The sequence below is a fragment of the Dasypus novemcinctus genome, chromosome 16 (genome assembly GCF_030445035.2).
Source record: "Dasypus novemcinctus isolate mDasNov1 chromosome 16, mDasNov1.1.hap2, whole genome shotgun sequence".
Lineage (NCBI taxonomy): Eukaryota > Metazoa > Chordata > Mammalia > Cingulata > Dasypodidae > Dasypus > Dasypus novemcinctus.
In genome coordinates this window covers 83,659,739-83,674,530 of record NC_080688.1, presented here as the reverse complement: position 1 = coordinate 83,674,530, position 14,792 = coordinate 83,659,739, and the positions used below count along the sequence as shown (strand labels likewise).

The window sequence follows — 14,792 nt, the reverse complement described above, 5'->3', positions numbered from 1 at the left end:
CGTGGCTTCCACAAAACTATAAAAAGAAATATTACACCATCTCGAAGATGCTTTCCTGATAGAAGGATGGAATGACCTATGGGAGGTAGAACTGATAAGCCAGCTAGGAGAAGTGATTTTAATAGAAGGGACACCATTCTTTAAGAAAGAGTAAGCACTTTGAATCAAAAACCTTTATCTTAGGGTTCGCTCTTTTTGTACAGTTCTATATTGTGATTAATTTTTTTTGGTTTTATATATAGCATATATATATATTCTTATATACACACATATGTATATACATATGTAATATATATATACCTTAATGTAAACTATGGACTACAGTTAACTGTATAATTATAATAATATTCTCTTCAATGGTAGCAAAATACCACACTAATGCAAAATGTTAATAACAGGGAAAACTGTGTGTAATGTGGAACATGGAACTCTATACTGTCTGAGTGATTTTTCTGTTAACTACAACTGGTCTAACTTAAACAAATAATAAAAACTTTATTATGTGTGATCTCACCAATTAGAACACATGGGTCTACAAACTCAAGTTGAAAGCTGGAGTTTTCCTTTCTTATCCTGATCCCTTTACCTTGGAGAATTTATGCTATTTCTCCTCCCCCCCCCCCCCATATTTCTTGATTTTAGGAATTTAAACGTTCTTGTTCCAAAGGGAACCACTTCTGCATGGGAATACAGGTACTCAGGCCTAGATTCCTTGTGTCAAGGAAGCAGCACACAAAAGAAGAGTCAATAACCTGGCAGAAGCACTTGATCATGAACTTGAGGAGAATGTAGGACTGCTGTTACCCAGTGGGGATAGCGGTAAATATATTTAATACCTGACTGTTCTTTGAGGCACCCCCTCTTCCTAATTTTGATAGGAAAGGGGCAAGTATCACAACCCAATCCTCCTAAGGGCTTAGTGACCATGGACTCAGTACTTTTGGGGATGGTGGTTTGGTCTGTAAACAAAAGAAGCCATTGAGCTCAACAGAGGTGCCAGCTGAGAGTAAGGAGAACGTAGAAATAGAAGTTCAAAAGGAAGACAATGAGTATTAGTTGTGGTCCCAAGAGCAGCTGCAGCAATAGCCCTGCAGATCTTTCTGCAGTAACTTTTCTTTCCTAACTTTCTCCCTCCTGGAAGAACAACTCCTATAACCTGTTAGGGATGGAGATTTGAAGGCCCAAAGGGTGGACTCAGGTGGGCACTATGCTTTGCCACCCAGATTTCCGCTAAGTAATGAAGGTCTTATTTCTTCAGGTGCTGATCCTTACATGGTCTCTGTGCCTGCCTGGCTCCTTGTTCCTACATGGTCCAATTCTGAAGAACCAGCCCAGCTCCCACACATCATGTGGGGCCAGCCAAGGCATTAATTTTGCCTGCATAACATAGGGCACAGAAACTTGTACTTCTGCTTAGTTATGTTTCCTTGCTTTCCTTTCCACAGATTTTTACTCAAGAATATATCCTAAAATTGTATACTTCAAATTTACCTCTCAGTTTCTACGTTTGAAGAACCCATGCTGTGACAACTGTGTATCTGTTAATTTTGTGCAACCCTACGAGAAATGCATACTAAAAGTTGCTTTCATTGTTGCAGAAGACCTAGCAGTTTTATTTTATTGATGATTAAATATGCTTTTAACATAAGCCATTATATTTCATAAAAATAATGCCATTTTGAGTAACATTAATTGGAGTATAGTATTCACAGTGAAAAGACCAAGGACTCATTCATCTCACAGTGACTATCTTAAAAAAACAACAGCAACTATAAAATAAAACCTAGTAATTAAACACCAGGAATAAAAATTGATTGGTTAAATAATAAGTAGATTACAGCGAGCAAGACTGAACAATTAGAATACATTTTTATAATAATAGTTAAAATAATAATTCATAAGCATGTTTTGTATTGATAGTTTTGGAAAAGAATCTGCAAGGTTGAATCTTAGTGAAAAATCACAAAGCATTGGACTTTAGCTTAATATATGAAATTAATCTACTTAAGAAAGAAAGTGAGGGAATGCATGTTCTATACAAATATGTGCCTGAAAAATTGATTATATTTGCACATTATTGCTAAAATACAACCAGTTGATGATCCAATACATTGAAAATTTGCAATCAAATTAAAAGGAATGCATTGAAGACTATTTGGCACGTGGAGCTTCCAAAATCCAAAATGTGATATTGAAATATTAAAAAAAAAATACATTTTATTGATCTTTCAAACATCACTTGAAGGGAGATACCTTTATTGTTTCTAAAATAAATTACAAAATTCTGCAAAACTTAAAATTGGATTTTAAAAATATAAGTTAAATATTTAAGAGATATCTTACCTTGGCAAAATCAATCAGGCTCTAAGGAATATTTAATAATTAAAATACTTTCTTAAGGAAAATATATCAAATTATTACCAATTATCACTTTCCCCAGACTTTGGTTTAGCATGAAGATTATAGGTTTAATCAATATATTCAAAGTCGTTTTAAAAACTCTGAAAGTTGCATTTTTACTGAAATTGCCTTTTGCTTCACTATGGTCAGAGTGGACCAATCTAAATGCATTATGCTAATGTTAAATCATGTGTGAGTAAGAGAGACAGAGAGAGAGAATATGAACATCCAAAATAAAACATTGTGAGAAATAAATAAAATGGGGTCCCATGCCCACTGGATTTACCTTGAATCTTTTTTTGGAGGTTTTGCATTTATAAAAATAACCTTTACATTTATATTTAGCAATAAGATGTGTGCTGTTTCCCTATTCCCTAAGATCTTATATAAATAAAGACACTATTAAATAGTGTGTGTGACAGTTAATTTCAGGTGTGTGACAGTTAATCATTATGATCAGTTGTTTGGTCAGGCACTGGCCTGATTGTTACTGTGAGAAAATTCCATAGATAGATTTGCATCTATAGTCAGTTGATTGTCATCTAAGGTTGATTGCATCTACAGTCAACAAAGGAGATTGACCCCAAACAATGAGCATAGTCTTTTCTTCCAATCAGTTGGAATTCTTAAAAGTTAGAACATAGGATTTCAAAAGTCAGAAAGAAAAAACTGTCTGTACTTTAGCCAACCAGTTTCCCCTGGGAAATTCAACTTCACCTTTATTGGAATTCCCAGCTTGTAGGCTGTTCTGCAGAGTTCAGGTTTACCATACCTCACAGTCACATAAGCCAATTCTTGCAATAAATTCCCTCATATTTATCTATGTATCCTGTTGGATCTGTGTGATGGTTAGGTTATTGTGTCAACTCGGCCAGGTAATCGTGCCCAGTTGTTTGGTCAAGCATGCACTGGGCTAACTGGAATACAAGGGCACTTATGGACTTTAATCACCATTGACTTTACTGCAGTGGTAAAAAATAGATAGCTACATCAATCAGGGAGATTGCCATCAGCAGTGAGTGACACTTAACCCAATCAGTTAAATACCTTAAAAGGGGAAGTGATTCCAGCATTGAGAGAGAACTTCTCAGCTGGTCTTTGAACAGCCGACATCTCCCAGAACTCATCAAGAACCTTAATTGGACTTTCATTGCAGCCCCTCCTTGCAGCCTGCCTGGGGATCCTGGACTTGTGCATCCCCACGGCTGCGTGAGAGACTCTTACAGAATCGCATACTATTGACAGATATCTCTTGTTGATTCTGTTTCCCTAGAAAACACTAATACAATCTGTTTTTTTTTTTTTTGCAAAACTCTAATATAGAGTGCATCCATAGTAAAAAGATGGAAGCAGATATGTAGACCAATGTTTGATGACTGTCTGAAAAGTATGTAGTCTCCATATATGAGTTAATCATACATTTTACTAACAGAGAGAAAGTGAATTGTCTTAGTTTTCCAGATTCTAAAACAATTACCGTACAATGGATTGACTTAAACAATGAGAGTTTATTGACTTGGGGTCTTGTGTCTAAGAGAAATCAGTTCCCAAATGAATCATCAGTAAGGCTATGCTTTCTCCCTGAAGACTCTGTTGCTCTCAGGATGGCTGCCAGTGACCCTTGGGTCCTTTACTTTTCCATCACCTGACAGTGCGCAGGGCTGTGTCATCTCATTGCTTTTCTGTGTTCCATTGACTTCCAACTTCTGACTTCTACTCCTCTTTTTCTCTCCTTATATCTGAATTTCATTCTACTTATAAAGGATTTCAATAATCCAGATTAAATGCCAGTCTAATTCAGGTGGCCACAAAATAACTAAAAACATCTTCAAAAGGTCCTATTTATCATTGTTCAAACCCACAGGAATGGACTAAGATTAAGAACATGCTTTATTCTGGGGTATATAATTCAATCTACCACATATACCTTAAAATTTAGTAAGACTTTATTGTATATGCAGAAGTCAGTTGATTCTCTGAGAAAACCTTAGTTGATTTTTGCTGAACAATTGTGTCCAAGGCCAAAGCAGGCTTACAATTTGCAAATAAGTGTAATATAGCCATGAACGACATTTGATATTTTCCTTTATAATAAGTAGTAACATGAAAAAGAAACCTCAGATATAGATGCTGGGATTTCTTTCCTTTGTGAATTAAGTAAACAGTTTTCAAATATTGGGAGAATATTGCCTTATTGTTCAAGAAATTCATGAAGGAAGCGGACTTGGCCCAATGGATAGGGCATCAACCTACCACATGGGAGGCCTGCGGTTCAAACCCTGGGCCTCCTTGACCTGTGTGGAGCTGACCCATGTGCAGTGCTGATGCATGCAAGGAGTGCCTTGCCATGCTGCATGTCCCCCGCTTAGGGGAACCCCACGTGCAAGGAGTGCATCCTGTAAAGAGAGCTGTCCAGCAAGAAAGAAAGTGCAGCCTGCTCAAGAATGGTGCAGCACACATGGAAAGCTGACACAGCAAGATGACAAAACAAAAAGAAACACAGATTCCCAGTGCCGCTGATAAGGATAGAAGCGGCCACAGAAGAACACACAGAGAATGGACATAGAAGAGCAGACAACTGGGGGTAGGGGAAGAAGGGGAGAGAAATAAATAAATAAATAAATCTTAAAAAAAAGAAAAAAATTCATGATATAACTAATAAAGATACAATACATTTTTAAGTTTAATCTAAATCAGCAACATTTTCTCCATCACTTTTTAAGGGTAGATAACTAGTAAAACAATAAACCAAGCACTAATTTAGAGTGTTTTTCAATTTCTGGGTGTAAATATTAGTGTTGTGGTTTATTTTCAGCTAACCATTTGACATTCCTGAACATGGAGTTGAGTAGAGATATACCTCAGCACAGCATTTTATAGTAGTTCTACCATAAAGTTACAATAGATGCAAATTCTCCCAAGAGTACAAATGATTTAAAATGTAGCATAATACGTAGGAAATAATGAATATCTATAAGCTTATTAATGTAATTATTTTACTGCACTTTCATATTATTTAAATTTTTTTAATGATTCTCTTTATCAACCAGTTCACAAAAAATGTCCTGGAAATTTAACAAGCAGATCTTGTATTCCACTACAATCCAGCTACAGAATACTTGTGGATAGAAAGAAGACAAATACATGTGTATAATGAACAATTGTAAGAGTACTGTGTTCTGAGGAAATGAAAGATCATAAGAGGATGAAATAGTTGTCTTTGAATATTTGAAAGAATAATGTGGAAGAGGAACTGTCATTATTATGAGTTTAGAAATCTGTTATACAATTGCTTATACAATTTAAAAGTGGTAACCTTCAAATTAATATAAGAATCAATGAAGAAAATTTCTTTTCAAAAACGTGCTATGGAGAGAGACAACCAGTAAGATGGTGGCAGAATAAGGAGCTCCTAGATTCAGCTTGTGCTACAAGCCAGGTAGTAATCACCCAGAGCTATACAGAGCATCTCTTTGGGGAGTTCAGGAGACCAGAAGAACATCCTGCAATGTGCTTGAAAGAATGGAATGAGGAGACTGCCCATCCACAGAAAAGATTCATGAGTAGAGCACTCAGTGCCATGCAGGCCAGTGCCAATCCTCCACTGGTGGTATAAGACACCTCAGGAGCTATCCAGTGACTGGAATTAGAAACTTAATTTCCCAAAAAATGGGGGGAAAAAGACAGTTGGGCACCAACCTCAGCTACTGATTAGTAAATTCAGCTGGCTAAAGTATAATCCTAAGAAAAACTAAAGTATGAAACTGTCCAAATCAGAAAGAGGCTGGTAGCTGCCATTTTTACTCCATCCCCAGGATGAGGGGAAGCAGGGCAGACTGAAACTCACAGTGATGGTAGGGACCAGTTTCTTTCTACCCAGATTCAAATGTAGCCCTAGGCTAGGCTCCAGACCCACCTCTGGCAGGGAGAAGCCAGTGGGATCTGCACCAGCCTCTCTGGGTAACTGTAGGCACACTTGGCTGGCACAGACTGAATAGTCAGAAGTGTACCAGAGCAACTGTGGTCATTTTGGACCCACACAACATAGATTGTTGCTCATACCTGCAACTCCATTCCTGCCCCAGACAAGGGAGGAAGGATATAGCTTCATCCGTTTCTCCAGGCAACTACATTCTAGGCCTGTACAACTTGGATTATTACACACAGTTGTGTCTCTGTCCCTAACCCTGGCAAAGGAGAAAGGTGGGAGAAGCTTCATTGGTTCCTGGGGCAACATGGGCAGCTTGAGCCTCTACAGCTTACAGCACCAACTACATCCTAGGTGACTACTACACAACCAGCAAGGGAGAAAGGGCAAGAAATCCCTAAAGTAAAGAGAGAAACTATACCCAGAATAAATACATCTAGTAAACCAGATGCCAAGACACCAACAAAAACTACAATCCATACCAAGAAACAAGATGACACAACCCAGTTAAAGGAACAAAATAAGCCTCCAGATGATAAAGGAATTGAGACAACTAATCATAGATGTTCAAACAAATCTTAATAAATTCAATGAGATTGCTAAAGAGATTAAGGATATTAGGAATACATTGAATGAGCGCAAAGAATAATTTAAAAGCATCAGAGAAAAATAGCAGATCTTACAGAAATGAAAGTCACAAATAAATGAAATTACAAATACCCTGGAGTAATATAACAGTAGATTTGAGGAAGCAGAAGAAAGGATTGATGAGCTGAAGACATGACCTCCAAAAGCAAACATACAAAAGAAAAGATGAAGAAAAGAATGGAAAGAGATGGAAAAGTTCTCAGGATAGTAAATGACAGCAAAAGATATGCAAACATATGTGTTATGGGTGGCCCAGAAGGAGAAGAGAAGGGAAAAGGGGCAGAAGGAATATGTGAAGAAATAATGGTAGAAAATTTCCAAACCCTATTGAAGGACATAGATATCTGTGTTCAAGAAGCATAATGTACTCCCATCTGAATAAATCCAAATAGACCAACTCTGAGCTACATACTAATCAGAATGTCAAATGCCAAAGACAAAGAGAGAATTCTGAGGGCAGTAAGAGAAATGTGATGCATAATATATGAGGGATACCCAATAAGTTTAAGTGCTGATTTCTCATCAGAAACCATGCAGGCAAGAAGACAGTGGTATGATATATTTAAGGTATTGCAAGAGAAAAGCTTCCAGTCAAAAATCTCATATCTAGCAAAACTGTCTTTCAAAAATGAGGGTGAGTTTAGAATATTCACAGATAAACAGAAATTGAGAGTTTATTACAAAGAGACCATCCTTTCAGGAAATGCTAAAGGATGTACTACAGTCTGAAAAGACAGGAGAGAGAGTTTGGAAGAGAGTCTAGTAATGATGATTATATCAGTAAAAGTAACTAAAAGTTTCAAAAGCATGGTGAAAATAAAATATAACAGATAAAAAGCAAAGGTCAAATGAGAGAAATAAGAACTGCCTTTACAATAACAACATTGAATGTTAACAGATTAAGCTCCCCAATCAAAAGATACAGACTAGTGGAATGGATGAAAAATATGAGCCATCTCTATGCTGTCTGCTAGAGACTCACCTTAGACCAAAGGATAACGAGATAACAATAGATTGAAAGTGAAAGATTGGAAAGATAACCCACGCATGTTAAAAAAAAGCAAAACAAAGCCAGAATGATAGCTATACTTATGTCAGATGAAATAGACTTTAAAAACACTAGTAATGCTCACTCTGAGGAAGAAGTCAGGAAAAAAATTCCATTTACAATAGTGACTAAAAGAATCAGATATTTGGAAATAAACTTAACCAAGGATGTAAAGCACTTGTATTGAGATAATACAATGCATTGTTAAAAGAAATTTATAAAGACCTAAATAATTGGAAGAGCATACCATGCTCATGAATTGGAAAACTGGATATCATTGGAATGTCAATTCTATACCAAATAGATATACAAATTCAATCAAAATAAAAATTCACTAGCACTTTTTAAAATAAATGGAAAACATAATCATCAAATTTGTTTGGAAGGGTAAGGGGTCCCAAATATCCAGAAACATTTTGAAAATGAAAAACAAAATCGGAAGACTCTCACTCCAGACTTTAAATCATATTACCTAACTACAGTGGTAAAAACATCATGGTACTAGCACAAAGACAGACAGACACATAGACCAATGGAACCAAACTGATGGTTCAGAAAGAGACCCCCACATCTATGGTCAAATGATTTTTGAAAAGCCTGTCAAACCCGCCCAGCTCAGGTAAGAAGACTTCTTTCAACAAATGGTGCTGGGAGAACTGGATATCAGTAGCCAGAAGAAAGAAAAAGGAACACCTATCTTACATCTTATTAAAAATTTGACTTGAAATGAATCAAATACCTAAATGCAAAAGCAAGAATCACACAGCTTCTAGAAGAAAATGTAGGAAAACATCTTCAAGACCTCGTGATAGGTGGTGGATTCCAAAAGGAGATAAAAGGAGGGCTGAGGTGGACAACTGATGTTGAATGTATATAAAAGTTTTAATTAACTTTACTGTAAAAGTGAGAAAATGTATAGAGTTGATAGTAACACATTATAGTGAGTAACAGTTGGTTTATAAATGGGAATGAGGCTGGAAAGGATAGTCTAGGGATGTAAATGTCAATTGAAAGAAAGCTAGGAAATAATCTAGGGACTGAATAACACAGTAAACCCAGAGATGGATGAAAATTGTGACAGATGCAAGAGTGTCCTTTGTGAACTAGAGCAGAGATACATCACTATTTCATGTTGGTGGGAATGTGCAGAAGCATGAGAAAAAAATACAACTGGAGTGACCTATGGACTCTGGCTAACAACAATCCTGTAATAATTGTGGATCGATGTCAAGGATGTACTGTGTCAATATGGGGGAGTAAGGAAAAAATGTGCCAAATATATGCTATAGAGCATGGTTTATGGTAATAGTCTGATGATATTATCTCACAATGTGTTACAAATGTTCCGCTATAGTGTGGTGTATTGATGGAGGGCTCTTGTATGGGAATTCTACACATGAGCATGATTGTTTTATAAGTTCACAACTTTTGTAAGAAAAATATATTTTTAAAAATAATAATAGAGTGAATTGGGGGGGGGGGATACACCAAATATAAGATATGGGCTATAGTTAGTAGTAAGATTTTGATGATATTCTTTCATAAATTATAATAAATGTCTCACAACAATGAAAGGTGTTAGTGGTAGGTTGATATAAGGAACCCTTACATGATGGTAGCATGTTTGCTTTATAAACTCACCATTTTTACGATCCCCTTATTGTTTATGTATGTTCACATAAAAATGATACCAAATAATAATAGTCGTAGTAGGGTAGATTGAGGGAAAATACACATATAAGATACTTTGAATAGCAGTAATATTTTGAGGATGCTCTTTCATCATTTGTTAAAAATGTTCCACAGCAATGCAAAAGGATTGGTAGAGTGAGGTATAAGAGCTCTGCATGATGTTATATATGTTTGTTTTGTAAGTTCACAACTTTTACTATACACTTATAGTTTATGTTTATGTATGAGTGATATACTTCAATAATTTTTAAATAAAAAAAAGTACTATGGAGAACTTCTGATTTCAGGTGGGAAACGTTTACAGCTTGGAAGTACTTATGGCAAGAGAAAGCTGAACATATGAATCATCCATATTTCTTGGATGTGCCAAGGACTGAGGTCACAAGGCAAACCATCGCCCCCACATCCTAAGGGACAGATTAATACAGAGAATCACAGTGAGATCTGGAGCAGAAGCAACTGGAATCATAAACTAGTAGAATACTTCTATGGTATTTTTCACACATTATTGATAAATGTGGATGAGAAAGAGTCAGAAACCCAAGGCAGCCTTCGACTTTTAATCCATAGTACCCTGCAAATTTTGTGGGGATTTCCACAGTATCTCTACTGTGTTCTCACGTATATGATCCAAGAATGATCCCCATATGGTCCTGTCAGGGTGACGGGAACAGGAATCATTATAAAATATGCCCAAACCATGGGCCATAAAAAGTCTGCCTAGAAAGGGAAAGGACTTTACCAGAGCCTTTTCCCATCTTGCGGCAGGGCCGTCTTGCACTCCAACACCATCTAGCCTTCGTGTCTCACCTAAGGGGGCTAGTTTACAGAAAAAAAACTTTCACTATTGATTATCATTAAAGACTACAATTCAGAAGATAATAAAGAGAAAAATAGAAGAATATTGGCATTAGTGCTATACCTCTAACGACATATAATTGCAATAAATAAAATTCTAGCTCAAGACAAAGATAGGCAGTGCCTCAAAAATGAATAAGATCTAGGTGTTAATTGGATAGAATATAAGAGAATCAAATGCTTTGCATTTCCAGAGGAGTTTCCCTGAGCATTTAGGAAGATAATACATGGAATCAAGAACAAACTGTTTAATAAAGATAATGTTAATAATAATACTAGCAATAAAATTACAAATGTACATTTATGAAGAATGAAGAGAAACAAAAAGGAATGCAGTAAATGGACACTGAGAATTGTATTGTCTAGAAAACAACTGGCCCAGTTTTGAGTGAGGGTTCTCCCATACCAGAGGGAAGGGGATGTACCAAGAAAATCCAATCTGAAAAGGCCACATACTGTATGATTCCAATTATATGATTGTCTCAAAAGACAGAACTATAAGTCTGGTAAGACAAAGGTTTGTAGGCATTTGAGGTAGGCAGTAGGAAACAGTTTAAACAGGTGAAAGACAAGGAATTTTTAATTTTTTAAAAAATTAATTAATTTATTTTTAATGTTATATTAAAAAAATATGAGGTTCCCATATACCCCCCACCCCCCTCACTCCACTCCTCCCACAACCACAACCTTCTCCTTCGTCATGGGACATTCATTGCACTTGGTGAATACATCTCTGAGCACTACTGCATGGGACATGGTCAATGGTCCACATTACAGTTTACACTCTCCCCCAGTCCACCTAGTGGGCCATGGAAGGACATACAATGTCTAGTAACTGTCCCTGCAGTACCACCCAGGACACCTCCAAGTCCTGAAAATGCCCCCACATCACATCTCCCCTTCCCATTCCCACCCTTAGCAGCTACCATGTCCACTTTCTCCATCTCAGTGTCACATTTACTTCCACTACTAATAACACTAGTTCCAGAATACAGCATCAGTAAGCCCACTCTTCTTTTTTTCACTTTCCACATTTTATTTACATTTTAAGACTAACTTTTATCTCAAAATCACATATCCATATATACCTATTTCCTTTTTGTTGGTTTCACTTAAACTTAAATTCATGGTTTGTTGAACAAAGACTGTAAACAAATATTTACCATGTCTGTTACATGTAACACACAAACGGCTTTTAACAGAAATTCATCGACACCCCCAACTTTTTTTTATTATAAATACAGGTATCAAAACAATCCTGAACATATTTTTGATACTACTAGTAGTCAGCACCCACACTGCTTCAAAAATTAATACAATTTGCAACATTCATTGTACCTGCTACTTTAAACAATTTAAACTGCAGCTCTTTCCCTAAGCAAGTGGATAAAGCATGCCATTTATGTTTTTTTTCCTTCTTGAAATTAGTTTTCAGACACACATATTCTTCCACAGCAATCTGACACTTCTTGTCATTTCATCTTGCAAACCTGAATTCTACTTTGAGTACTCGAGGTTTATGCTTAAATGACAGTGCCGTGGTAAGAAAAAAGAATTGTGTTGCATTTTTCTTCCTGTTACCTGAAAACATAATGGGTGTACATATATTAAATATATTCTTATAAATGTCCAGGTCATGTTTACCAGCTGGAATTCTTTTACTTAATGTGTGGGTATTTTGCGTTGTGATACTTAATCGAGACGTTAACATGAATAGAAGGTTGATTTAAGACAAGTTTGAAATCCACTAAAATTAATTATTGTATGTTTGTCCTTCTGGTGGCTGTGGAAGCTTCATATTTTCTTTGGACATCATTAGATGCCTTAGCTCTTGAAGTACAACTTTAATGCTATATGAATTTTGCCACTTTGCTAACACCAGTATGCTCCGTGCATCCACCATTCCACTGGAATTATTTATTCCATTCATATTAATTTTTGTTACAAATCTAACTGATGGAGGAGCTTCTGGGTATTTAGGTCCACATTCTACTTTCAGGCTATATATTCAGTTTCGTAATTTGTCGTTGGTGGTCCAATAATCATGCCTGTCCACCTTGTGTCATATCTTCATCATCTTCAAGGCCCCAGCTAACAGTACCATCGCCTACTCCTTTTTGTCCTTCTTCAAGTTCTTCCAGAAAATGAAAATTACGAGGAACTTTAACTCCTGTGGAGACCGCCATCTTCTCCTGCAGCCCAATGCAGCCCAGTAAGTCCACTCTTATCCATATTCTATTCCTCCATTCTGTGGACCCTGAGATGGTTATAAGACAAGGAATTTTTATGAAACAATTCTTTATGATGTATCACTAGCCATTTTTCAAAACCCCCAGAAATATATAGCACATAGAGTAATAAATACAAATAGTAAACCTCATTTCAGAAGTTGAGGGATTGCAGGGTGGAATTCAGAATGTGACAAAACAATTCAGTGGTATTTCAGATGTGAATGTATAATTTTGGAACTGAGTGGCACCCATAAGTTTAAAGGCAAAAGAAACTGCACATAAACCCAGCATTATGATTGGTAAAGTTTTTTGTTCATATGGGTGTATGGGTTAATAATTCTGATACAAGTATACCAGAATTGAACAATTAAAAATGAATGGGTGATGATAGAAGCCATGTTTCTCACTGCTGGAGTGAGAATTTACACATAAGTGAGGGGTGGAGATTAGAATCATCCATGTGGTAATGGCCCAGTGTTGGATACATCAGTGAATTCATGATTACCTTTACATAGATAAACATGATTACAAATAGAAATATTAATAAATGTTCATATATGTGACTCATTAAGCCAACACAAGTATTTCATTGCTTTGTCAGCTGAGAGGACCTAGAAAGAGTGATACCCCAGTAGCAATGAGCACACCTAGAGCCAAATTTTGATTCTTATTCCCATTTTTTCAATAAAAGGTGCAAGGGCTCCTTAGAGAAATGGCTGATTCTAGGACACAACCAAGAAATACCCAAGTCAAACCTGGTGTATCTTGTAGTGCCAGAGAGGAAGCAAATACTAAAGTGTGCACACACACACATACATACACACACACACATACACATTATGATTGGGATAAGTCAAAGAACAATTTAGCCAAATGAAGCACACCAAAGCTGGAGCAATTTGAGCATCAAATTAAATTTTAAGATGCTAGGTATTAGGGAAATGAAGATCAAAAGTACAAGGAGAAACCATTTCACATCTGTATTAGTCAGCCAAAGGGGTGTGCTGATGCAAAATACCAAACTTCTGTTGTCTTTTTTTTTTTTTTGTCTATCTGATTGTGTCATCATCTTTTTGGGACATTGTTTTGCTGTGCTGGGGCCTGCGCCTCACCTTGCAGGTCTGGGATGCCATTTTCCTTTTTTTTTTTACCAGGAGATCCTGGGGGTCAAACCTGCATTCTCCATATGGTAAACAGGAACTCAATTGCTTAAGCCACAGCTGCTTCCCTCTGTTGGCTTTTATAAAGGATATTTATTTAGGGTAGTAGCTTACAGTCACTAGACCATAAAGAATAAGTTTCTTCCCTCACCAAAGTCTGTTGCCATGTGTTGGAACAAGATGGCTGCTGGTCTCTGCAAGGGTTCAGCCTTCCTCTTCCTCTTAAGTTTCCATGGTCACAGCTTCTTCTGATCTCAGCTATAGGTTGTCATAAAGATCATCTCTCTTCCTGGGGTTCAACCTTTTCTGGGCTCAGCTGCTCTGCTCTTTCCACAAGACCATCTGTAAACTATCAGGTGAACAGCTTGGCTGGGGCTGCAACATCAAAACTAAACTCTCTTCTCTACCTTGTCATTTATTTTCTGTGTGAGTATCTGCCCACCAAGGGGACAGTGACTCAATGTCCTATTGATGTGGATGAATCAAAGCCCTAATCTTAATTTAATCAAGTAAAAATGAAACCTCTGAATTTAATACAAGTAAAAGGTATCACAGTTTAAAACATAATCAAAACTTCTTTTTGGAATTCATCAATAATATCAAACTGCCACAACACCTTATAAAATGTCCATTATTGAAGAAACAGAAAGCTACAAGTGCTGGAAAGGATGCAGAGAAACAGGAACCCTCCCTCACTATTGATGGGAATGTAGAATGTGCAGCCTCCATGGAAGACAGTTTGGCAGTATCTCAAGAAGCTGAATATAGAACTGCCATATGATACAGCAATTCCATTACTAGGGATATATTCAGAAGAACTGAAAGCT

The 14,792-nt window shown here is 36.7% G+C and overlaps 1 pseudogene; it reads right to left on the bottom strand.

The window, feature by feature from the left end:
* Positions 1-11,713: 11,713 nt before the first annotated feature.
* On the bottom strand, positions 11,714-12,770 carry LOC101445366 (ubiquitin-conjugating enzyme E2 variant 2 pseudogene; annotated as a pseudogene).
* Between the last annotated feature and the right edge of the window lie 2,022 nt (positions 12,771-14,792).